This window comes from Dromiciops gliroides, chromosome 6 (assembly GCF_019393635.1).
Source record: "Dromiciops gliroides isolate mDroGli1 chromosome 6, mDroGli1.pri, whole genome shotgun sequence".
Taxonomy (NCBI): Eukaryota; Metazoa; Chordata; class Mammalia; order Microbiotheria; family Microbiotheriidae; genus Dromiciops; species Dromiciops gliroides.
In genome coordinates, this window is record NC_057866.1 from 146,035,494 (window position 1) to 146,062,550 (window position 27,057).

The 27,057-nt window shown below is 35.2% G+C and overlaps 1 pseudogene; it reads right to left on the reverse strand.

Moving 5' to 3' along the window:
- Nucleotides 1-6,418: 6,418 nt before the first annotated feature.
- Nucleotides 6,419-7,466, reverse strand: LOC122732642 (annotated as a pseudogene).
- Nucleotides 7,467-27,057: the final 19,591 nt, after the last annotated feature.

Here is a 27,057-nt window from a genome sequence, read left to right on the forward strand (position 1 = left end):
GAGGATTAATTGACTTGCCCAGGGTCCACAGGTAGTAAGTGTCAAGTATCTGAGGCCAGATTTGAAGTGACAAATGTCTGAGGCCAGATTCAGGTCCTCCTGAATCCAGGGCTAGTGTTTTATCCACTGTACCACCTAGCTACCCCCACATTTCAAAAGAAAAATTGTAAAAGAAATATGCTTCCATATGTTAGAACTAGTGGTAAAAATAGAAATTTGAAGAATCCACTGATACTACCTAAAAGATATCCCTATGTGAAAAACTCCAAGAAGTATTATAGCCAAATTCTAGAGAATACAAGAGAAAAATAACCCAAGTAGCAAGAATGAATTCAAATGATATAGAACCACACTTTTTTTAAATTATAAAAGTATTTTATTATTTTTCCATTTACATGTAGAGATAGTTTTCAACATTTGTTTTTATAAGATTTCTAGTTTCGAATTTTTCTCCCTCCCACCCTCCCCTCCCACCCCCCTTCCCAAGACAGCTCATAATCTGATACAGGTTATATATGAACAATCACATTAAACAAATTTCTCCATTAGTCTTGATGTGAAAGAAAAATCAGAGCAAAAAGTAAAAAGCTCAATAAAGAAAAACAACAGCACCAAAAACCAAAGAAATAGTATGGTTCAATCTGCAACCATATTCCACAGTTTGTTTTTTTTCTGGATTTCTAGAGTATTTTCCAGGATGGGTCCTTTTAAACTATCTTGTACTGTTCAACACATAATGTTGATGATACTATGTACGGTGTTCTCCTGGTTCTGCTCATCTCACTCATCATCAGTTCATGCAAGTCCTTCCAGGTTTCTCTGAAATCCACCTGCTCATCGTTTCTTATAGCACAATAATATTCCAACACATTCATATACCACAACTTGTTCATCCATTCCCCAATTGATGGGCAACCCCTCAATTTCCAATTCCTTGCCACCATAAAAAGAGCAGCTATAAATATTTTTGTACATGTGGGTCCTTTTCTATTTTTTATGATCTATTTGGGAAAGAGACCTAATCCTTGTATTTCTGGGTCAAAGGGTATGCACAGCTTTATAGCCTTTTGGGCATAATTCTAAGTTGTTCCCCAGAATGGTTGGATCAGTTCACAGCTCCACCAACAATGCATAGTGTTCCAATTTTTCCATAGCTTCTCCAACATTTATTATTTTCCTTTTTTTTTCACATTAACCAATCTGATGGGTGTCAGGTGGTACCTCAGAGTGGTTTTAATTTGCATTTCTCTAATCACTAGTGATTTAGAGCATTTTTCATATGGCAATAGATAGTTTTGATTTCTCCCTCAGAAAACTGCCTATTCAAATCATTAGACCATTTTTCAATTGGGGAATTACTTGGATTCTTATAAATTTGATTTAGTTCCCTATATATTTTAGAAATGAGGCCTTTATCAGAAGTACTGGCTATCAAAATTGTTTCCCAGCTTGCTGCCTCCCTTATAATTTTGGATGCATTGCTTCTGTTTGTACAAAAACTTTTTAATTTAACGTAATCAAAATCATCCGTTTTTCATTTCATAATATTCTCTATCTCTTGTTTGGTCATAAACTGTTCTCCTTTCTAAAGATCTAAGAGGTAAACTATTCCTTCCTTTCCTAATTGACCTATGGTATCATGTCTTATGTCTAAATGATGTATCCATTTTGATCTTAATTTGGTATAAGGTGTAAGATGTTGGTCTATGCCTAATTTCTGCCATACTATCTTCCAGTTTTCCCAGCAGCTTTTGTCAAATATTGTGTTCCTATCCCAGAAACTGGAGTCTTTGTGTTTATCAAACAGTACATTACTAAAGTCATTTACTACTGTTTCTCTGGTGCCTAAATTATTCCATTGATCCTCCACTCTATTTCTTAGCCAGTACCAGATAGTTTTGATGACTGCCACTTTATAGTAAAGCTACAGATTTGGTACAGCTAGTCCATCTTCCTGTGCATTTTTTTTATTAGTTCCCTTGATATTCTTGACCTTTTGTTTTTCCAGAATAATTTTGTTATTATTTTTTCTAGCTCTATACAATATTTTTAGGTAGTCTGATTGGTATTGCACTGAATAGATAAATTAATTTAGGTAGAATTGTCATTTTTATTATATTAGCTTTGCCTATCAATGTGCAATTAATATTTTTCCAAATATTTAGATCTGATTTTATTTGTGTGAAAAGTGTTTGGTAATTGCATTCATAGAGTTCCTGGGTTTGTCTTGGCAAGTAGACTCCCGAGTATTTTATAAAGTCTACCATTACTTTAAATGGAATTTCTCTTTCTATCACTTGCTCCTGGACTTTGTTGGTCATGTATAGAAAAGCTGAGTATTTATGTGGATTTATTTTATATCCTGCTACTTTGCTAAAATTTTTAATTTTTTCAAGTAATTTTTGAGTTGATTCTCTAAGTATACCATCATATCATCTGCAAAGAGTGATAGTTTTGTTTCCTCCTTGCCTATTCTAATTCCTTTAATTAATTTTTCTTCTCTGGTTGCTAAAGCTAACATTTCTAGTACAATATTAAAAAATAGAGGTGATAGAAGATTGGCTAAAATTACAAAAAAAGGAAAATAATAAATGTTGGAGAAGCTGTGGAAAATTTGGAACACTAATTCATTGTTGGTGGAGCTGTGAACGGATCCAACCATTCTGGAGAGCAATTTGAAATTATGCCCAAAGGGTGATAAAGCTGTGCATACCCTTTGACCCAGAAATACCACTTTTGGATCTTTTTCCCAAAGAGATCATGGAAAGAGGAGAGGGACCCATATGTACAAAAGTATTTATAGCCGCTCTTTACGTGGTGGCAAGGAATTGGAAGTTGAGGGGATGCCCATCAACTGGGGAATGGCTGGACACGTTGTGGTATATGAATGTAATGGAATACTATTGTGCTGTAAGAAATGATGAGCAGGAGGAGTTCAGAGAAACCTGGAGGGTCTTGCATGGGCTGATGATGAGTGAGATGAGCAGAACCAGAAGAACATTGTACACAGTATCATCAACATTGTGTGTTGATCTCCTGTGATGGACTATATTCTTCTCACCAGTGCAATGATACAAGAGTTCCAAGGAACTCATGATAGAAGAGGATCTCCAAATCCAGGAAAAAAACAACTGTGGACTATAGATGCTGAATGAACCATACAATTTCTTTTGTTTTTGGTGCTGTTGTTTTTCTATTTTGAGGTTTTTCATCATTGCTCTGATTTTTCTTTTATAACATGAGTAATACAGAAATATGTTTAATGTTTATGTGTATGTATATATATATATATATATATATATATATATATATATATATATATATATATATATATATATATATAAGATTACCTGCTGTCTAGAGGAGGAGGGAGGGAGGGGAGGGAGGGAGAAAAATCTGAAATTGGAAAGCTTGCACAAACAAAAGTTGAGAACTATCTTTACATGTAACAGGAAAAAAATAAAATACTTTATTAAAAAAAATTGAGGTGATAATGGAAATCCCTGTTTCACCCCTGGTCTTATTGGGAATGCCTCTAACTTATCTCCATAATATATAATACTTGCTGATTGTTTTAGGTAAATACTGCTTATTATTTTAAGGAAAGCTCCACCTATTCCTAAGCTTCCTAGTGTTTTCATTAGAATTGAGTGCTGTATGTTGTCAAAAGCTTTCTCTGCATCTATTGAGATAATTATATGATTTTGGTTAGTTTTCTTATTGATGTGGTTAATTATGTTGATAGTATTCCTAATGTTGAACCAGCCCTGCATTCCTAGTATAAATCCCACCTGGTCATAGTGTATTATCCTGGTGATCACTTGCTGTAATCTCCTTGCTAATATCTTATTTAAGATTTTTTCATTGATAGGGAAATCGTTCTGTAATTTTCTTTCTCTGTTTCGGCTCTGCTTGGTTCTGGTATCAACACCATATTCGTGTCACCGATTTTTCTCAATAATTTGTATAATATTGGAATTGTTCTTTAAATGTTTGGTAGAATTCACTTGTAAACCCATGTGGCCCTGGAGAATTTTTTTTCTTAGGGAGTTCGTTAATGGTTTGTTTAATTTCTTTTTCTAATAGATGCTTCTTTAGGTATTTTATTTCCTCTTCAGCTAACCTAGACAATTTGTATTTTTTTGTGTTTTTTGCAGGGCAATGAGGGTTAAGTGACTTGCCCAAGTTCACACAACTATAAGTGTCAAGTGTCTGAGGCTGGATTTGAACTCAGGTCCTCCTGAATCCATGGCCATTGTTTTATCCACTGAGGCACCTAGCTGCCCCCAATTTGTATTTTTGTAAATACTTATCCATTTCATTTAGATTGTCAAATTTATTGGCATACAGTTGGGCAAAATAGTTCCTAATTATTGCTTTAATTTCCATTTCATTGGTGGTGAAATCACCCCTTTCATTTTTGATACTTCTAATTTGGTTTTCTTTTTTTCTTTTTTTAATCAAATTAACCAATGATTTATCTATTTTATTTTTTTTTCATAAAACCAGCTCTTAGTTTTATTGCTTAGTTCTATAGTTTCCTTGCTTTCAATTTTATTAATTTCTCCTTTGATTTTCAGGATTCCTAATTTAGTATTTAATTGGGGATTTAAAATTTGTTCTTTTTCTGGATATTTTAAGTTTCATGCCCAATTCATTGATCTCATCTTTCTCTTTTTTATTGATGTAAGCATTTAGAAATATAATATTTGTCCTAACCACTGCTATTGCTGCATCCCATAAGTTTCGGTATGTTGTCTCATTATTGTCATTCTTGAAGATGAAGTTATTGATTGTTTCTATGATTTGTTGTTTGACCCACTCATTCTTTACAATGAGATTACTTAGTTTCCAATTAATTTTCAATCTACCTTTCCATGTCTCTTTATTACATATAATTTTTATTGCCTCATGATCTGAGGATGCGTTTACTGTTTCTGTGGTACTATATTTGACTATGAGTTTTTTGTGCCCTAATAAATGGTCAATTTTTGAATATGTGCCATATTCCACCAAGAAAAAGAAATATTACTTTCTATCCCCATTCAGTTTTCTCCAGACATCTGTCATATCTAAATTTTCTAACATTTTATTCACCTCTTTAATTTCTTTCTTATTTATTTTGTGGCTAGATTTATCTAATTCTGAGAGGGAAAGATTCAGATCCACCACTAGTATAGTTGTACTGTCTATTTCCTCTGGTAGCTCATTTAGCTTCTCCTCTAAGAATTTGGATGCTATGCCACTTGGCACATACATGTTTAGTATTAATATTACTTCATTATCTATAGTAACTTTTAGCAAGATGTAGTTTCCTTCTTTATCTCTTTTAATTAGATCTATTTTTGCCTTTACTTTGTCTGCATTTTTGACTTCAGCTGAAGCATAATATATTCTGCTCTAACCTTTTACATTTACTCTGTGTGTATCTCTCTGCTTCAAATGTGTTTCTGGTAAACAGCATGTTGTAGTATTCTGTTTTTTACTCTACTCTGCTATTCACTTCCATTTTATGGCAGAGTTCATCCCATTCACATTTACAGTTATTCTTACTATTTCCCACCATCCTATTTACCCCTTTTGTAATTTTTTCCCCTTTCTTTTCACTCTATTCCTCCTCACCAATGTTTTGATTATTATCCCTGTGTCCCCAATCTGCCCTCACTTTTATTAGACCCCCTCCCTTTACTTTACCCTTTTCTCCCCTGCTTCTGCCCTCCCTACTATCAACCCCACCTTTTCCCCTTACCTTTTTACTTCCCTAAAGAATAAGCTAAATTTATTTATCCAAATGCACATATATGCTATTCTCTCTTTGATTGGAATCTAATGAGAGTAAGGTTGAAACATTGTTCACCCCTACCTTCTTCCCCTCTATTATAATAGGTTTTTGTACCCCTTCATATGATGTAATTAACCCCATTCCACCTCCCCTTTCCTCTTCTCCCCATAAACTCCTTTTTTTAACCCCTTAATTTTCTTTATATCATCACATCAATGACAATTTATGTTTATACCCTCTGTGTACAATCCTTCTGTCTACCCAAGTAGATATACAGTTCTCAAGAGTTAAAAGTATTATTTTCCCATGTAGGGATGTAAACAGTTTAACCTTATCAAATAAGTTTTCCCCCCTGTTTACCTTTTTAAACTGCTCTTGAATCTTCTATATTAAGATCAAATTTTCTATTCAGTTCTGGTCTTTTCTTCAGGTAAGTTTGAAACTCCCCTATTTAATTGAATGCCTATCTTTTCCTCTTAAAGAGAATGATCAGTTTTTTTTCTGAATTTTTTCATGTTTATTGAAACACTAGTATGTAACACTAGTGATTTTTTTGCACATTCAATAGCTCAAATGCAAAATTATTTGAATCCAAGTTAAAATATAATACATAGAAAACAATGGAATTTCAGCATAAGTTTCTGAAAACAAAAATTGAAATTAATCTTTCCAATTTCATCTTTCAGTCTATTATTACTCTGGATGTTCATGTTCTTGTCCTGGAATTAGCCATCGAATACTTTCAGTCTGAACAGTAGCATACATAATAAAACTAACTAAAAAGAATAAAGAAAATACAAGCAACCAGTCCACACTTTTCACCAAAGTGCTGGGAAGGGGGCCTATTTGGTCATCTTCAGTCACTACCACATCATTCTTGGCTTCTATCCCTGTTTGATTAAAAATGAAGGCTTTTAGAGTTTCCAGTGTCCGGTCTGTATGATTAAATCTCGCCATTGGTTTAGCTCCTGCTGTGCTGAGAAGCATCCAATGCCAAAAAATGAAGAGATGGAAATGCTCGTGGTAAGGAATTAAAATGTGGAGCCAGACTAGCAGAAAAGCAACACCAAGGGGTGTAAAATAAGACTAATGTACAATCACTACTGTTTGGGTTTAAAAATTCCATCAGGTCCTGTGAAACATTTAGAATTTGCAAAGTGAAACTTTCTAAGCCAGTAGCATTTCTCTCTTCACAATTCACCTTTGGGGTTTTTACACTCTCTGTACTATTAGAGTCTTCTTTAGGCGTTGGACTTGTGGGCACGGCTTCAAGAAACAAATTATATTCTTCTCTTTTATCAGGAACATTTGCTTCAGATCTAAATAGAGAAAAAAGGCTCTCTCGGATATTGCATTCAGAGCCTTCGACTACAGCATCACAACTGCCAGTATTGAAGTCTGAAATGTGATCATCTTTTGCCTCTCCTAGAATCACAGACAGTAAATGATCACCATTCACTTCATTTCCCAGTGTCGTATAAGCTGTTTCACCAGTGTCATACTGTTCTGTCTGCCCAAGTTCATGTTCTTCATTACTGAAATGGACCATATCAGCACTGAGAGGTAGGTCAGTTTCAGTGTGTTGCTGTTGTTCAGACAATGAACCATCACTTTCCTCAAGCAGGCAGTGGGTCGCAGGCCACAGAGCCCCCACCAGCAGGGGCCACTACAGGAGGAGCCGCATGGTGGCAGCGCCCAACCAGGGCGCAGGCGCGGCTCGAGAATGATCAGTTTTGCTAGGTAATAGATTCTTGGCTGTAATCCAAGCTCCTTAGCCTTCCAGAATATCATATTCCAAGCCCTGTGATCCTTTAATGTTGAAGCTACCAGGTCCTGTGCAATCCTGACTGTGGCTCCATGATATTTATATGGCTTCTTTCTGGCTGCTTGGAATATTTTCTCCTTCACCTGTTAATTCTGGAATTTGGCTACGATATTCCTTGGAGTTTTCCTTTTGTGGTCTCTTTCAGGAGGTGATCAGTAGATTCGTTCAATGATGATTCTATAACATCAGGGCAGTTCTCCTTGATTATTTCCTGCAATTTGGTGTCTAGATTTTTCTTCTGATCATGGCTTTCAGGCAGCCTAATAATTCTCAAATTGTGTCTCCTGGAACTATTTTCTAGGTTAGTTGTCTTTCCCATGAGGTATTTCACATTTTCTTCAATTTTTTCTTTCTTTTGATTCTGTTTGCCTGATTCCTGCTGTCTCATGGAGTCATTAGGTTCCAACTGTCCAATTCAAATTTTTAAGGCATTGTTTTCTTCAATGAGATTATGTACCTCCTATCCATTTGACCATATAAATTTTTTAAGGAATTCTTTTCTTCAGTCAATTTTTCTGCTTCCTTTTACAAGCTGCTTATTCTTTATTCATAATTTTCTTGTGTTGTTTTCATTTCTCTCACCATTTTTTCTTCTAACTCTCTCAATTGATTTTTTTTTTTTTAGTGAAGCAATTGGGGTCAAGTGACTTGCCCACGGTCACACAGCTAGCAAGTGTGAAGTGTCTGAGGCTGGACTTGAACTCAGGTACTCCCGACTCCAGGGCCGGTGCTCCATTCACTGCGCCACCTAGCTGCCCCTTAATTGATTTTTAAAATCCTTTTTAAGCTCTTCCAAGAAGGATTTTTGCCCTTGAGACCAATTCATCTTCCCTCTTGAGGCTTCACATGTTGACAATTTGAGAGTATTGTTCTCATCTGAATTTGTGTTTGCCTCTTTCCTGTTGACACAGGAGCTCTCAATGGTAAGCGCTCTTTTTTTATTTCTTACTCATATTGCAGCTTATAATTTATTTTTTTTAAGTTAAGGTCTGCTTCTGGTTCCCCAGGGTCACTGTTTCAAACTTCTTGTCCTGAGGGATAGGGGCTGTGTCACTGGCTTTCTATGCTAAGGCCTCTATAGTTTGTGGATTTCTCACTTCCCTGGGCTTGCTCCCTGCACTTGTTCCTGGTATGCTGAGATGGCTAGGTCTGGTCATGTCTGTCCTGTGGGTGGCCTTCTAGCTGGCAGCCTGCTCTAACAGCTAGTGCTAGTGGATCTCACCACTGGCCTTCTGTGCCACCAGTTTGATGATTCAGGATCATGGGGCCTCAGTTGCTCAGCTGTGGCCTAGAGCTTCCTGCTGACTTGCCCCAACCTCTTCCACACTGTGCTGCACTGAGGTGTGCTGAGCTCCCTTTTTGCCTGAGTGAGACCGACCTTTCCTGAAGTCTTCTAAATCATCACAGATTGGAAGATTGTGTCTCTCTGGTTTTTTGTAGGTTTTGTAGTTTCAGAATCTGTTTACAGGTTTGATTTTATGTTCTTTTTTAAGGGACCTAAAGGAGAGCTCAGGTAGCTTGCTGACTTCTCTCTGCCATCTTGGCTTTGCCTCTAGAACCACATTCTTGATCACACAAGGATCAGAGGTCTTGGGACATGTTCTGGAAAGAAAAGGAACTAGGATCTTAATCAATCTTATTTGTAAATGGAAATAATAATATTTATAGAATCCACTTTATAGTTTTGCTATCAGACTCAAAATCATTTATATACCTAACAGTTATTATAATTTCTGGAGAATATAGAACTTGAACTGTCCTTTTTGTATATAGTAAATAATCATAAAGAAGGAATATAAAGTGAAAATAACATCAAATAGCAAAATAAAAATATTACCCAAAGAAGATATTTTAATGTTTTAAGATCAATATTGAAATGTGTACATATTGTGAACTAAAGCCAAGACATGTAAACCCAAGATGTGATCAGAAAAACTTATAATCATGTATTTTTCTCATTACAAAATGAATATTAGAATAGTTAAAGGAATATATTCTCCTGAGATGTTCTTATTTTTAGGAAGATTCATCAAAAGCCTATGTGGATAATTAAAATAAATCAATACTATTCATAACACAGTGTAAGAATTCAGACAACATGGTAAATGATTTCCCAGAAGTATTTACCAAAATCTATGGGATTGTAAGAAAATGTATTTGCTGAACAAAATGAAAAAGCATTGAACACATGATAAGGAATATTTGGATATTATCAAGATGACAGATGTGGAAGAATAGAAAATCAAAACTGTATTTACATGAAATTCATTTAATCTTATGAGTTTCTGAAGGGCAAACTGACTCAAAATAGTCATTTTAGCAGTCAACAAATCTGACTTTAATCATCACAGATCAATTGTCTTTTCTACTTTCTGAATATACTTGAATAAGTTACTTATCTTTTGTTTTGTTTCCCAGTTTCCCCATTTGCTAAATTTGCGAGGAAGGGAGGGCTAGTTTAGATGATTTATAAGTGCCTCACTGGTTAAACTCTGATGATTCTTTGATCATGTATTTATAATGTATGCATGTTTACAATTTAGTTTTTTCTACCCTTTTTAAATTTATACTGGCATAATTTCTCCTCAAATTTCTTTCTCTCTACCTCTCAAAATAAAGGAGAAAAAAAGAAAACCTTTTCTGTAACAAATAAAAACATTTAACCAAAGCCAATTAATAAGTGCTTTAACATTATATACTTTATTCAACATCTATACTACCCATATTCTCCTTAGAAGTGTTAACCTGGAAATTAAGGAAACAATCAATATAGGAGAAATAAGGTCTTTAATTGGGGGGCAGAGGAACTATAGCTCCTGGTACTGCAAAGCTCAGGAATACCCAAAGATGGGAACAGAGGACAGGGTTTTAATGGGGTAACAGAACAAAAAGATTGCTCCAGAGTGACATATAGCTAATTAATGTAAATGAACCTTTGACAAAAGAAATAATAGAACAGCTCCTAATTTAAGTATAGGCATTACTAACTCTGAATAGAAACTACTTAATGCATGTGGACCCTTTTTACATAATAACATAAAGTCCAGGGAGTAAGTTGGGGAACATTGGGAGGGGATAAGTTGCTTGGGGGAAGGTCCATAAGTCCATTGAGTCTGGAAATGACAAAGACAGTCAGCCCCAGGGAATTCACCTGCCTGGGAAAGAGGGGACTGGGTGGGAAATCAGTTCTCAGTAAATTTTGTAGTTCTCAGAAGAGAGATTAGTGTTTATTAGTTTTCCAGGACCAGAATTGTCCATTGGAATTTTCTTAGAGGTTGATTGCCTTTTCCTTTTGTCATCATTTACATTTTTGTAGCCATTGTGTAGTTTTTCCTTTGGATTCTGCTTTCTTCAATCTACATCAATTTGTTTAAGTCTTCGCATATGTTTCTGAATTCCTTATCTTGTTTTTTGTTGTTGTTCTTAAATAAAAACAATTTCAACATATTTATAAACCACATTGTTTTCATGTACTCTTCAGTTAATGGACACCCACTTTACTTCAAATTCTGTTGTCATTGTTATTGACACAAAGTATATCGCTATGAATATTTTACTTGTAGAAACTTTCTTTCATTTAATTTTCTATTTTGAGCACATACCTAGGAGTAGGATTGCTGGGGTTACTCTACTTAGAATATGAATGTGGAAAGGAATGTGAATGTTTCTAGGAAGGAAGGAAGGGAGGAGGGGAGGGAAGGAGCTAGTGAAGGAGGAAAAATTACAGTTTTGTAATTCCTTCTGAAGCTAAAAACCTTTGGATGAGTATCATTCCATTGGTGAACTGTTGACTGAAGACCAGCCTATAAGTATGAAGAGTCATGTTACTGAAAACTTCACCACCACATGATTAATTTTCTGGCCTTGAAAACCACATACTAAAGTGAGATGTTTGGGACCTGTGTTGGTGAAAAAAAAGAATTGGTGTTGAAGTTACATGATTTGAATGATAAAAGTAATGTCATAACCTCTTTTTAAAATCTGCTAAGGTCTGGTATGTTAAGAATTCACTTAGCATTTTTTTTGTGCAGTGATGTAATTTGCCTTTGGCTTTCATTCTATGGAGAGAGGTGTATTCTTCATTTGGTCACTCATTGGTGTTTTCAGCTATAAATAAAGAAAAATAAACAGTAAGATAATAGCCATCTTGTGATTTAGAGGTATCTATGTCCAAAATAATATTGCTATCATTGGTAATGTTGATATTAGCCAGCTAATTTAGACTTGATATGTTGTTTAATCATTCCTGACTCTGCATGACCCTGTGGACAATACTTTCTGTTGAGTTTTCTTGGAACACGCGTGCACACACACACACACACACACATGTTAAGATCCTCTGCTAAAGACAGGCTTTACTTGTGACTCTAAACAATAGAAGTTTAGAGACAGAAGCTACATTAGAGCTCATTCAACAGATTCAGAAATAAACACAGAGAGCTTTTGATTTTTCCTAGGTTGTACAGGTAGACAGTGACTCAACCAATATTTGAATAGGCCAGAAACTTTTCTTCCAGTACAGCAATATCTTTCTTTGAATCATATTGAAAGGTTATTTATCCCTTTCTCAGTATGAAATAAGGAGTAGGGAAATAGTTGGAGAGGAGATATGTGGTGAGGAACCTGAATTACTAATACCATCCTATTTGATTTATTGGTCGTTCTTGGGATTTTGGAGATCATTAATATTTAATAAATATTATTATATTATTATATCATATTATAAATATAGTTCCTAAGATTAATTACAAGGCATTTTCTATTATGCTGCATTTCTCCATATATGTATATATATTTATGTATATGTGTATGTATGTGTATATACATACACACATATATGTATATATGTATCTATAGTCTTTAAACTAAAAGAAAACATATTCATGATATTTTGGTAGTATTTGGAGAGATTACAGGAGGAAAGTACCTTCCATTCTTATGTCAGTATATAAAAACTTTATAAATATGTTATTATAAAAATTCAAAGATATAGTTGAGATCAACAAGTATGAAGAAAATAAAGAAAGTTGGAAAGAACTTTATAAAATAATATAAATCAGAAGAGCAGAAGTGGAAGGATAAGGTAAATACTACAATCACATGAGGAAAAAGTAAGAGAGAAAGAAGGGAAAAATAATCTTTTTTCTTTTGGGAGGGGGAAGAATCTTAATGGAGACTGAGAGGCAGTCACTGAATTAGTGTCATGATACCTTCTTTATTAATAAATGGTTAAAATGTCAATAGTTGCTAAGTAACTATAGTTATCCTTTTTGATGTTGACTTTTGTTTGAAATAATCTTTTAAAGTCATTGTTATGGAAGATGAATGGTTGATATGCAGCATGATACTCTGCAAATAAGAATTGTTTCTGTGTAATATAAGGTTAGTGTTTTCCTTCAACTTGTATTCCTTCAGGGAGAGTGGCAAGGAGAACTACTTAAAGAGATTGGGTGAATCTCAATGGAAAGAAAAATCTAATCCATTTTTGTTATGTTGGGTACAGAGGCTGTATGCCTATTTGCTAACCTAATAGATATATGTTATGCTAGTCATTAACTTGAGTGTCCCACGTAAATTCATAAGTCAAGAAAGAGGTGTCTATGACATTACATTGAGAAACATGCTCATTAAAGAAGTAGTTTAAACATCAATCACAGTTCTTTGAAGGATCTACTATATGAGTTAAAAAACTTGAGAAATAAAAAAAATGATTCCTCCTTGTTTATAGAATGACAACCTCAAATAATCTCTTATATTTATAAGTCTTACTCATACAGAGATGCAAATCCTACATATTTACCAGCTCTAAAAATTTCAAGTTTTAAGCAAATACTTTTCTAATCTTAGGAATTAACAAAGCAGTTTATTGGTCTAAAGTTCTCATGGCTTTTGTATCACAAATAAAATGAAGCCCAAAATATTATTATGCACACAAAAAGTAACCTTGTGTGTGTGTGTGTGTTTCTTTTGCAGTGAGAGACAATGAGGGTTAAGTGACTTGCCTAGGGTCACACAGTTTTTAAGTGTTAAATGTCTGAGGCTGGATTTGAACTCAGGTCCTTCTGATCCTGGGCTGGTGCTGTATCTACTGTCTCACTTAGCTGTCCCCAACAGCATATATTTTTATCATGATATTATAAGATACTTTTCAAATCTTATGGGATCCTAGATCCAGAGATGGCAGGGACCTCAGATGCCATCTAGTCAATTTCCTTCATACTGAAGTTGAGGAAAACAAGGCCCAGGGAGGGGAAGTAATTTGCCTAAAGTTGTACAGCTAATGTCAGGGGTGGGATTTGAACCTATATAATCTGACCCCAGAGCCAATCCTCTTTCCACTATCCTTGACTGAAGATTGTTCAAATTCAAGAATTCATGTATACCTTTCTGAAATTTGGTGTTGTATATAAATTCTTTTAGGGAAGATATTGTGTCTTAGTTCAAATTTTTATCTCATCCAGAACCTAGTTTAACATACAGTAAGAGTATAATTACCTTGTTTTTATATCAAAATAATATAAATAGATAAGTCAGTATAGCTTTAAGTGATGAAGACCTGATGTCTAGGTTCATCAACTGTTAGTTGTCTTATAGGGAAATGATTGCTGACATGTAGTTTAGGAACTCTTATATTATTCAATTTAACTGGATATACATGTAAGGTATTGGAACTTCCTTCAGAGAAAAGATTTATAAAGCAGATTGACAAAGAACAATTGGGAATTAGTTTATCTTGGGATAGTTAGTGTGAAAATTGTAGGCAACTGAAAACGAATGAAACTAAAAGTTCTTGTGTTTATATATATATATATGCAATTCTTGTGGACCAACTAAACAAAAATCATTCAACTCTGAACAAAGTGATAAAAATGTTTTTTATTTTACTTTAGTAAATTATGTTGAGACCACTCTAATATACTCTCCCAGGTGAAAACACGGTGCTGAAATAAATACAATGCAAATTAATAGATACAAATATAAATCACTTACACTTGAGTTAAAAAAATCAATTTCACTATTACAAGATATAGTTAGGTAGCAATTTAGCTGAAAAAGATCTGGGAAGTTTAGTGAATTACAGCCTTAAAATAAGTCAACAGTATGCAATGACTGTATGAAAAAATAAAAGCTAATGCTATCATTGATGATATTGAGAGGCATAACTTATATGAATATGTGATTATCTCTTCATTCTCTATTCTTATCAGACAATATCAAGGATTGAACTAATTCTTAAGCCATATTTTAGGATGGCATCAACGAGCAGAAGAGTAGCCAGAAGAGGACAAAAAGATGAAGAAAGGCCTAAACTTCATGTTATTTGTGGATCAGCTGAAGGAACTAGGGGTATTCTGACTAGAGAAGAGAAGACATGACATGGTAGGATGTGAAAACTGTATTAAAATGCTTGAATACTATTCAAGAGGAAAGATTACATATTTTGCTATTTGGACTCTGAAGCTCAAACTGAGAGAAATGAATTATTGTCACAAACATGCTTAACATAAAGAAAAAAAAAACTCTAATGATTGAGACTATCCAAGAGTTGAATGGTGTCATTTAGGTAATGGTGGCTTCCTCCTATGGGAAATCTTAGAGTGAATGGCAGTTGATCAATTGTTGGTTAAGTTATAGAGAGAATTATTTTTTTTAAGTCTGGGCTTAAATAAATAGCCACCAAGGTCCATTCTAATTCTGAAATTCAGGGATTCAATAATTCTTTTAGGAGGCAGAATAACAAAGATTGTTAATGGTTTGGATTAAAAGTCAACAAGACAGGTTCAAAGGCTGCCACTGACATTTGGTTGGACTTTGGCCACAACAAGGTTGTTCAGCCTATCTAATCCTTAGCTTCTTCTTATGTAAAATAGGAATAATGATACCTGAAGTTCCTATCTCTCAGAGTCTTTGTAAGCTTTAAATGATATGATGCAATGATTTTTGCAAATTTTAAAATACTAGCAAATGGCAGCTATTAATAAATTTTGCCTAGAAAGACATCATTTCTCTTTGAATTTTTTTCCTTAAAAAAAAATCTCTTCCTTCTTATAATTTCATAAATAACATCAGAGATATAATTGCAGAATATATTGTGTAATGTATGTCTAGTCAGAACTGGTAAAAGAAAAAATTCTAATATCTGCTTGGAAGCTCCTAATTTTTACACGTCTAAACAAAAACAGCAACACAAAATAGGCCACACATTGAGCTGTCTATATTCATCACAATAATCCCAGAGTAAAACCTTGTTAAAATAAAAAAATGTGACCAGTCTAGATAATGTGGATGATTGGAAATGATGTCTCCCTAAATGCCATACAAAATGAACTGTTGTGCCTAGTGCCTACATTCACACTCCACATTCAGATGCATTTCCTCTCTGGGATGCAAAGCAACACACATTTTAAGATAATTAGAGGTATTTCTGAACCCACTGACATCTAAGGACCTGATTCTGTCTTTTTTTTTTTTAAATCTGCTCATTATCTAATGATATTCCATGGCAACAGGAGTATCAATTTCTACATTTGAAGAAGCTTTACTACTGAAGTTCCTCATATGTGTATACAGGTAAGTATAACAATTGATGATTTCTGAATATATGATACTGGAGTGATAACTATATCTATTTTTTATCCAGATATATTGTTCATCACATTTCAAAGTCTCCCCACCCTTTCCATATTTATTAACTTTCCTCAGAAGGAAGCAATGAAAACTGTGAAAGGCCACAGGTATATACTATATTCGAATCAGTTGAAGGAACTTGAGAAGCATGGCCTGAAGGATAGAAAGCTCAGGATAATTGTCTTCAAGTATTTGAAAAGTAAAATGAACTCATGCTGAAGAGAGATTCAAATTGTTTCACTTGGCTTGGAGGACATAATTCAGAGCCAGATGTAGAAGTTTCAAAGAGGAAAATTTAGATTTGATCCCGAGGAAAATTTTCTTAGCAATTAGTATTATCCCAAAGTGGAACAGACTGCCTTGGGAGGCAACACACTGATTGCCCTCTCCCTGGAGGTCTTCAGATGAAGCCTGGATGAACACTTGTCTTTCATTTCATTATGGTTCACTCAATTGTCACGGAAGCCCTTCTCCATTGTGAAATTCTCTGATTCCACATTTCTGTGAAAAGGAATTCATTCAACCATGCTATACTGTGTTAAAGCTAAACAATATTTAATTACTTGGAATTTTGTCTCGTTGATGTAGATTTCATCAGACTTCAATTGCTTGGGCCTCTTCAATGATAGCTTCATTCACTTGAGAGTTGACCTAGTCATCTACACTGAAAAAATCAAGTATAGAATGAAGAATAGATTATTGCCGGGGCAGCTAGGTGGCGCAGTGGATAGAGCACCGGCCCTGGAGTCAGGAGTACCTGAGTTCAAATCCGGACTCAGACACTTAACACTTACTATCTGTGTGACTCTGGGCAAGTCACTTAACCCCAATTGCCTATCTAAAAAAAAAAAAAAAGAATAGATTATTGCCCAAATTATAACAAGCAGCTATTTGGAAACTTCTTTTAGTTGCTATATGTGTGTATACAGACATATGTCTGTATATATAGGTATATATACATACACAAACATATATAGAAACATATACATATATTTAGCATTTTAAAGATTTATTATATATATTTAGATTTTGTGTATATATCTAAACATAGTATATATATACACTATTCCTCTCTTAATATTCTCAATATTCCTCATACACACACATATGTGTGTGTGTATGTGTATGAGGCACTAGAGAGGAATACTGAAATGATTTCAGAATTAGACAGAAAACACAACAGGTTGGATGATATTTGGGAACTTTTAATGATAATATTTAAGTGCTTTTAATGATGATAGTATTCTCCCATGGTCAGAAGCCCATATTTATAATGCTGGTATTTTACTTGTAATTCTACCTGGAACAGAAATGATTATTTAAATAAAACTCATCTGCACAGAGGTTGGTTAATTGTGTAGTAATATAATAATACTCAGTACTCTCTTCAAAATGATCCTTACCTAACCAGTTCTACCAATGTCTTTTTCCTCTCTACCCCCTCTTGCTTGCATCTACATACACAAACAGTAGACAGTTTCAAACAGGTTCAGACAAAATATTTTGGCAACATTTTTTTCCTTTTTTTCCATAGGTTCTTGGTTGACTGATAAATAGACCTGATGAATATCCCATTGAGCATTGCATGAATCACAACCTTGAATGGGGGGTACTGTTTGATATAAATTCAGGATTGCTTCAACTTTTGACATCTAAGCACAGCTCTGATAAGTAGGACATCTAGGTAATGAATCTACCAAGGTCACATATTGTTGATAGTAACTAGGCAACCATTTATTATCTCTTGTTGAATATTTTGTTATTATTGTTTTTTTGTTTTCCTTATTTATTTTGTTGTTGCTTTTATATCATGTGTATTGGTGCCTATCCCACCCCCCCCCCCCAATGGCTATGGCCAACAAAGCTATAATGAGGGTCACCAAAGTCTTCGACTTGGGCAAAAAAAAAAATAAGGGTGTACATTTTTGGAATGATTATTTTAAGACACCAAGTAATTTTAAGAATTGCTACATTTTCAAATTACTGCTCCAGCAGAATATAACAGCTCAAAAGAATAATTAGTAAACCTAGGAGGTTAACAAAAGCATCTTCTTCCCTTTAGCAGTTGCACACCAGATGAGTTTCTGCTGGTGATGCATCTCTCTCTCTCTCTCTCTCTCTCTCTCTCTCTCTCTCTCTCTCTCTCTCTCTCTCTCTCTTTGCTGGGCAATGAGCATTAAGTGACTTGCCCAGGGTCACAGGTGATAAATCTCCAACATCACTTTGGTGGCCATTTGTACACTTCCTGAAATACCCAAACATCTAAGTTCCTCAACTTACTTCTCATAACTTACACCTCCACCCTACCTAAACCTTACAAAGAGATCATCATACCCTTCATTTTGCTGTCATCCACAAATGCACCAATTCCATATCCAAAAATTCTGAAATTCCCTTGTCTGGTCATACTCTATTGACATTCTACCTCTGCCTCTGCCTTCCTATACCAAACATTATACTTCCACTCCATGATCTCCAAACCCTCAACCCCTCAGTTTTCTCTCAGGCCCTCATTCTTTTTTTTTTTTTTTAAGTGAGGCAATTGGGGTTAAGTGACTTGCCCAGGGTCACACAGCTAGTAAGTGTTAAGTGTCTGAGGCTGGATTTGAACTCAGGTACTCCTGTCTTCAGGGCCAGTGCTCTATCCACTGCGCCACCTAGCTGCTCCCATAGGCCCTCATTCTGAATGACCAAACATCTGTTTGCTTACAACAGTGTGTCAAGTATACCTTTATACCTCTTCATGCCTCTATGCCTTTATTAAGCAGCACATGTGTAGAAGTGAAGCCAGTGGCTGGTGAGATGGATCAAAGGCTAAGGCTTTGCAGGACAAAATCAGTAAGAGGAGTGGAGTAGGGAAAGAAATATATTGGACAGTAGAGAGTTGAAACTAGTTTACCAATGAGTTAAGATGAGGAAAGGAGGAAAGAGAAGCTGGTGCAGGAATGATTGTCACAGAGATAACTGAGGGCTCAAGGGATTAGAAAACATGAATCAAATGGCAAGTGGGGTCTAGTACATGCCAAGAACATTTTTACATGTTTATATTTCTCCAGGCATTTCTCAATTCAAAGTGTAACTTATCACTTCAATATTAAAGCTATTTACCTTTTAAGTCAGCTATTAATCATTAGGTCATATCACTTTCCAAGAACCTGGAAGATTTCAGTGCTTGTTTGAAATCCAATAGTTTACTGACATGGTTCAACCACCGCCCACCAAAAAAACTCCACAAAAAAACAAAAACACAAAACAAAACAAATAAAAAAGAATGACCTCTCTCTCTCTCTCTCTCTCTCTCTCTCTCTCTCTCTCTCTCTCTCTCTCTCTCTCTCTCTCCCTCTCTCTCTCTCTCTCTCTCTCTCTCTCTCTCTCTCTCTCTCTCTCTCTCCTCCTCCTTCTCCTCCCTCTCTCACCTACTTGACTAAGATAATGGCTATGAAATTGTTTTCCTGATTAATTCATATCAATTAATCACTTCAGACCTGCGAGCAAGGAAACTAGAGTTTGAATCATTGTCATGCCAATTATGTCCTATGTGACATTAGGGAAACTTTATGGGCCTCAGTTTCATTATTTTTAAAATACAGGGGTCAAGCTAGATGGACTCTTTGTTCTATATTGTGTCTTTAAAAAATCTTTGTTTCCAATGTGTTCATATTTGTATATAGATTTTATATCCTAATAGTATAAATTTACCAATAAAAGTATTTCTTCTAAAGTTATAAAATATGAAACTTTAACTATCTTTCCAAGTTTCTGTTTTTTAAATTAGTCTTTTTTCTTATGAGGTTTGTTTCCTTCTCCTTCATCCACTCCTTACTTCATGCATACTTTATTCTCACCTCTACTGACCTCAGTTTTGCTATTTATGATATCATTCCATCTGGAAAAATTTTGAACTTTTTACTGTCTACACTTGGTATTACATGCTATTCATGTAATACTGATTGTTTCATTTTCTTCTTCAAATGTTTGTTCACTCTCTACTTTTATAAATGGAAATGGTATTGTAATCATATGTGAAAGCAAAGAATTTTCTTTGAGATTGGCCATAGAATGTATTACCTTGAATTAATTTTGTTTACTTTGTATTTACTTAACATTATACATACTTACTGAATTTCCTTAAGTAGAATGAGTACTTGCTAAAGGCAGATTCATTTTCATTTATTTCTTTTCATACTACCTACTAACACACTATATGGCACATAGTAGGCACTTAAATGCTTGCTGAATTTGAATGGCATTGAAATTGAATTAAATTCAATCTTTTTGTAAGTTTGAACAATTACAAGAGGATTACTATTTCATAAAAAATGAAAATAACATAACTACAGAACAGGCATAGAAAATGCAATAAAGAGATGACTTTGATCTAAATGACAGAAATGAATTGGCCAAGGGCACGGTAACATTAAGCATATTTAAAGTGACCCATATTCCTGGAAATGCAGGTGCAATATTTTCTATTTGATGAGGCTATTCAATTCCAGACATAAATGGAATTAAGTTATATGCATTCTATGTATAATAAAATTTGCCACATTAACTTGTACAGATGTAGGTTAATATTTTATTTGCATACATTCCTGAGTTTGTCCTGTTCTCTGCCTGAATTTATCACAAGTCTGCAGGCATGGCTGGCTGCTGAAAATGGACATGAACGATTAAACATTCAGTCAGAACTCCAGTGAAAGATTCCACTCTGACTGCCTTTGCTAAGCTTTTTTGGTAGCTCCTCTGATAAAGCAGAGAGAGGTCCAAGTGTGAGAAATCTGAAGTGGAGATGCAAATCTCATGCTTGCTTGGTATATTGTTATCTAAGAATTTGCTGATCCTGACTGGCATCAGTTAGCTTTTCCATGAGGGTCAAAAAATGTTCCTGGTTCTTCCTTTTAAAAGTAAGCTAAATCCCTTGGCTGGTTTACTCCCTTCTTATCATCACAGTGAACTCAAACAATTTTCTTAATGTTAGGATTTTTTAAAAGCCCTTTCTGGTTCATAAGCTGGTAAATGTATCTTATGGGAGGATAGAGCTCATTAATATTCCCAGTTTGTTATGTTTGAAGAAAAAAATACCATAGATTTAGGTATAAGATGCTGTCAGATTGTGTTTAATCACTTTCATCAAATAATGCAGTAGGATAAATGTTGCTTCTATTTTTAAATGAAACAGGCATAATTTTGAATATTTCGGTGACATTTAAAAAACAATCCTTTGTACTCATTTGTGTTTGTTCAAAGGCTGCTTGGTACTTCAAGAAAATGTATTTATCAAAGTTTAAAAATATACCAACACAAAATATGTTTATGTATTTCTTTGTGGGCTTAATTATCTGCATACAAATAGATTTTAAAAATAATAGGAGTATACAGTCTTTTGAATAGAAAAGCCAAATTTGTCTTCTGTGAATTGGAGGGAAAAAAGGTGGGGAGGGCTTCTCCAGTTAGATAATTTATTTTTAAATCATATAGTCATGGATATAAAACCAGAAGGGACTTAAGTTGTCAGCTAATCCAACAATGTTATTTTTAAAATGATCAGCGGGCCCTAGATAGATCTATTGACTTGACCAAGGTCACACAAACAGACAAAGGCAGAGCTGAAATTTGAAAGTAGGAACTTTCTGCTTTTTCCAAGGTAACACCTGTGGACAAGAGATATCTATCAATCTTTGGCAGGAGCAACCTTTATATCTCACTCAAATATTGAGATTTCAATGCAAGGAGTGAAAAAGAAAGAACAGATCACTGCATTTATATGTCCTTGATGCCATTCGATGTTTTAAGGTGCTTAGGTCCACCTCCATGTTTCTGTGATGTAGATGGTTACACACCATAGTGATTAAAAGCTTTAAGAAGCATCATTTGCTACTTACTCAAAAAGCAAGCAAATGGCTCTGCAATCAATCAAAATGAATAATTTTCTCTGTCCTCTCAGCCCTCCTTTCTGAAGGGAGATAAGGAGGATTCTGTTGTTCTTCTTAGGGGCCTGGCATCGACCCCATCATTTGACATCATTTGCAGAATTATGGATAAACTGCAATTCAATTCCAAAGAGTCTGAGTCTCATTCTGCAATCTCCAGTTGTGGTTTTAGTTTTGTGCAGCCAACATCATCTTTCTAAAGTTAACTGGACAATTTTCCTGGGACTGAATTTATTCTTTTGGAGAATAAGTCTTCTCCTACCCCCTGCAAACACCCCCTTAAAAGTAAATAGCAAACTTAGACAAGTCCAATGTGCTTCCTGTATTAAAATCATATAAAGCCCAATGCTTTTACAGGTCAATATTTTGATTCCCCCTCCCTGAAACTAAAACACTTGCATTATTCAACCAAACTTAAAAAAAAATAATTTCGATGTCAAAATATGTTAAACGGCTATTTTGCCCTTCTGGTGCTGAAGGGAGAAGGAAAACATTCCTAAGGTAACAAAAATTTCTCTTCCCTTTTCTTCCCTTTTTCAATGGTTCTTGTTGCTTTTAAACTCCCTTGACCTTTTGAGAGCAATAAAAGGCCCCTAAATAAAGCCTCCTTTCATGGAAATTTTGCTGTTCTAGTATGCTCCTCTTCCATTAAACCTGCCTGTTTTTAAGAGAGTTGTAACCAATTTTAGTTTTCACAGCAGGCTTACGATTGGTTCAAATAGATGTTACTAAGGGTAACCACAATTTCTATGAGAGATATAGCCCCCTTTTAACATACTTCAGTTCACAGTGGAAAACAGGGGGGAAACAGATCACCAGGAAGCAAGGGAATTTAAAAATAAAAATAAATACAAATAAACCTTATTGTATATGTTGATTCTATGTGATCAATGGTCCTTCCTACTTCAGATGCAATTGAAAAAGCCACAAAACTCCATCTTAGTAGAGTTTATGTCATGTTCAATCCACTTCCAACCATTTTTGCCTACCTTAGTGTACTATGGTTTTAGGCAAGGAGCTTGATTCTCAACAGCAGTCAGTTAACGATGCAAATTAAAAAAAAATAGCAGCATACCAATAAGTTTTCTTTTGTGTTTCCATTAAGCCACATGTAAAGGAGTTTCAAGGTGAGATCATAACTATTTGCTTTAATGCCGAGAGTAACTATGATGATAAAGGATCTCCATATCTTTGTTCATACTTATCCTCTTGCCTAGCATGTCCTACCTTCTCATGTCTAAATGAGAGATGAATTACATAGTAGACTAGGTTCTGGATGTAAGAATTGGATTACCTGTATTCATATTAAGGGTTTTTTCCATGTGCTAACTTAGTTATGAGACTTTGTCAAAGTGAATTCATTTCTCAGGACCTCAGTCTTTGCCTCCTTAGATATGATGGCCTCTTATGCATCTTCTATCTCTAAAATTAGGAATCTATGATTTAAATCTAATTTACCTTTCAAGATATCCTCTGTGAAGCTTGGTCTTATTGATCATATTCTATTTTGTTATATTTATGTAGTTTCTGTATTACACTTTTTTTGTGAATGTCAAATTGTACATTGCCTTGACTTATCCTTTATGTCATACTAGGTAAAAACAAAACACAAAGATATAAAGAGGTTTCTAAAAAATTAAACAATTCCTGCCTTCAAGATCCTTACTTTCTACTAGAGGAAAAAAAAGGCATGTACACAGGCTAATAAATATAAAATATGCCTATAATTAAAAACAAAGCAATTTCATGGGATTACTATAGAACACCTATAGTAATAAGTAAAGACTAGCTATAGAATGCAGAACTTAAACTGATCCTTAAATGGACATAATGATGCCAATGAGTAGAGTTAAGGAGAGAGAGTATTACATGCATATTGGAAAGTCTGGGCAAAATCAGGGAGGTGAGAGATGGAATGCCACATACAGGAAGGAAAAATCAGGCTAATTTGACTGGAATATTGAGTACATGGGACATAGTGATGGGACTAATGTTAAATAAGTTTAGAAAGTTGGGTTGGAAGTAAATTATGAAGGGCCTTAAATGCTAAACACAATAGTTTCTATTTTAATCTAGTTAAAAATAGTCATCAGAGTTTTTTGTTTTTGTTTTATTTTTAAGGCAGTTAGCGAGACAATAAGCATATATAAAGTAGTTGCTTTGATGCAGGCACTGTGCTAAGGAGTAGGGTTATAAAGATAAAATTATGAATCTTGCCCTCTCATGAAGCTCACATTCTAAAAGAAGGCAATTTCAGAGGGAAGGTCCCTGGAGTGGGTCAACTGGGGTTGTAATGGGCAAGGTCAAGAAATGAGCTCCTGTAGAAGGTAAAAATTGAAGCACATCTTGAAACAAAGAAGGTACAGCTCAGAACAAGGAAATAGTGTCATATCTGAGTATAAGCAAGTAGATCAGTATAGGAAGACCTTATAGTAAATGTAAGAGAATAAAATGTAAGGCCATGAGAAAAATACAAAGGGGTCAGGTTCTAAAGGGCTTTAAATACCAAACAGATGATTATGTATTTGAAACTGGAGATGATACAGAGCCACTTGAATTTAATGAGGTGTGGGGGGAGGGTGACAAGGTTAGACTACATTCTTGGGACCATCACTTTGTTTTTGTTTTTGTTCTTGTTGTTGTTTGTTTTTTTTGTGGGGGGGGGCAATGAGAGTTAAGTGACTTGACTAAGGTCACACAGCTGGTAAGTGTCAAGTGTCTGAGGCTGGATTTGAACTCAGGTTCTCCTGAATTCAGGGCCAGTGCTTTATCCACTGCATCACCTAAGCTGTCCCTGGGACAATCACTTTGAAAGCTGAGTGGAGTATGGATTGGTGTTTGTCCACTGAATGAAGTATGGGTTAAAGGGAAAGGGACTTGAAGTAGAGAGATCAATCAGGAGGCTACTGCAGTAGTTCAAGCAAAATGTGATGGAGATCTGTATGTGAGTACAGAGAAAGAGTGGATATGAGAGATGTTGTTAAAGTAGAAAAAAAAGATCATCAGATTGTACATGGAGTTAATTGGAGTGAGGAGTCTAGAATGACACCAAGGTTCAGAGCCTGGGTAACTGGGAGGATGGTGATAAGTGAAATAATAAGAAAATTGATAAGAAGAGAATTTCGTGGGAAAGATAAGATTTTGAACATCTATTTGATATTCTTATAAGAAATCTAATTTAAAATGCCTAAAAGGCATGTGTCATTTGAAATATTGGGGGGAAGTCTGTCCCTGTTATAAGTTATTGGGGAACTTAGCTGGGGTTTCTAATATATTGCTACTTATAAATTAGAGGCTATTGCATCAGTTTTTGGCATTAAGCATCTAATCATATTAAATGTTAGTAAAGAGAGAGCACATGGATTTGAATTGGAGTTCAGAGGCCCTATATTACCTAGAAAGAGAGGAGAGTGAGGGGGGGGACATGTGGCTCTCTCCTCCAGCGTCCCAGGCCAAGAGAGAGTCAGCCTCTTGTGGACCAGAGGAGAAGTGGCCCTTACACACTGTTCAAAGATAATTGGCTATAATAATTCAAATCTATTCATGTACTGGACCTGAGGTTCGACCATATTAAAATGAGCAGTGCTGGGCTGAGCTCAAAGTCAGAGGCTTTGTGCTGAGGGCAAAGGCTTTCAGGTAGGTGTGGTTTCTATTGTTTACTCAGTTAATCTGATCTCTAATGTTCCTTTGGGGCTGGCTCTGGGGGTCCCTGGGATCCCCCAGAAAAACCCATCACCAACAATTATTTTCTCACAGGCAGATGATGATGTGGGACTAGAGTTTAGGAGAGAAATTAAAGCTGGATATATAGAACTGGGGATCATTCATTGAGAATATGACTGAAAAAAATGAAAACTGCTAAGCTCACCAAACAAGATAATATATAGGAAGAAGAGAAGAGGGCCAAGGACAGAGAATTTCAGGGACAACCAGATTTGGTGGTTGTAATCTTCCTTTTTTTTTTTTTTCCTGGACATTTTAATTTTGATGAAGAACCAACAAAGCAGATGGAGAATCAGCTGGTAGTGGACAGACAGGTAGTAAAAATAAACAGGAGAATAGAATTTAATGAAAACTTAGAGAGCATATTCTTGGGAGTTAAATGGTCAGACTTATGTCATATGTGAATATTAGGCCCTTTCATGGAATCTATAAGGTTCTTGTGAATAGGGGCTATGTCCTTAAGTCCTTTGCTTTGCCGTGACACTGCTAAGGATATGGGGGTGGGGGGAGGAGCAAGTAATCAATGCTTAGGTCATTAAGAATGACTCTTCCACACATAGGAAACAGACCTAAATGAAAGAACATGCAGGTTTAAAGCTTTTTTCCCTATACTTTTCAGCCTCAATATAAATCTGGTCCCATTGTAAAATGGCCTTAGTTTCAGATGAACAAAGATATGTAAATTGTGTGCTCCTTTCTGAAAAAGGAAATGTCACAGGACGGTGGGGACAGGTGACTGGTGTTTATCTAAGTGTTCACTGCTGAGAAGCTGCCTTATCACTCACCAAAACCTTGAGAGACAACTGATACCTTACCCCAAACCATTGATTCTACAAAGAATAATTTAGAACACATCTTTATGACTTATCAAGTCCTTTCTGGGAGTTTAAGTATTTTTCATATTCCTATATGAGAACTAGTTGGAAACAGCATATTATATGGATTTATTCTTCTCTTCGTGTGTGTCTCTGTCTCTTTCTTCCTTTGTTTCTGTCTCTCTTTGTCTCTGTCCCTCTTTTTCTATCTCTGTCATCTGTCTTTGTCTCTGTCTGTTCTCACACACTTACACAGACACACACATACACGTACACAGGGGAAATACATTAATAGAAGCACCTTTAGCTATATGTCCCAATTGTTTTAAAAAGACACTTTGTAGGATTTGATGT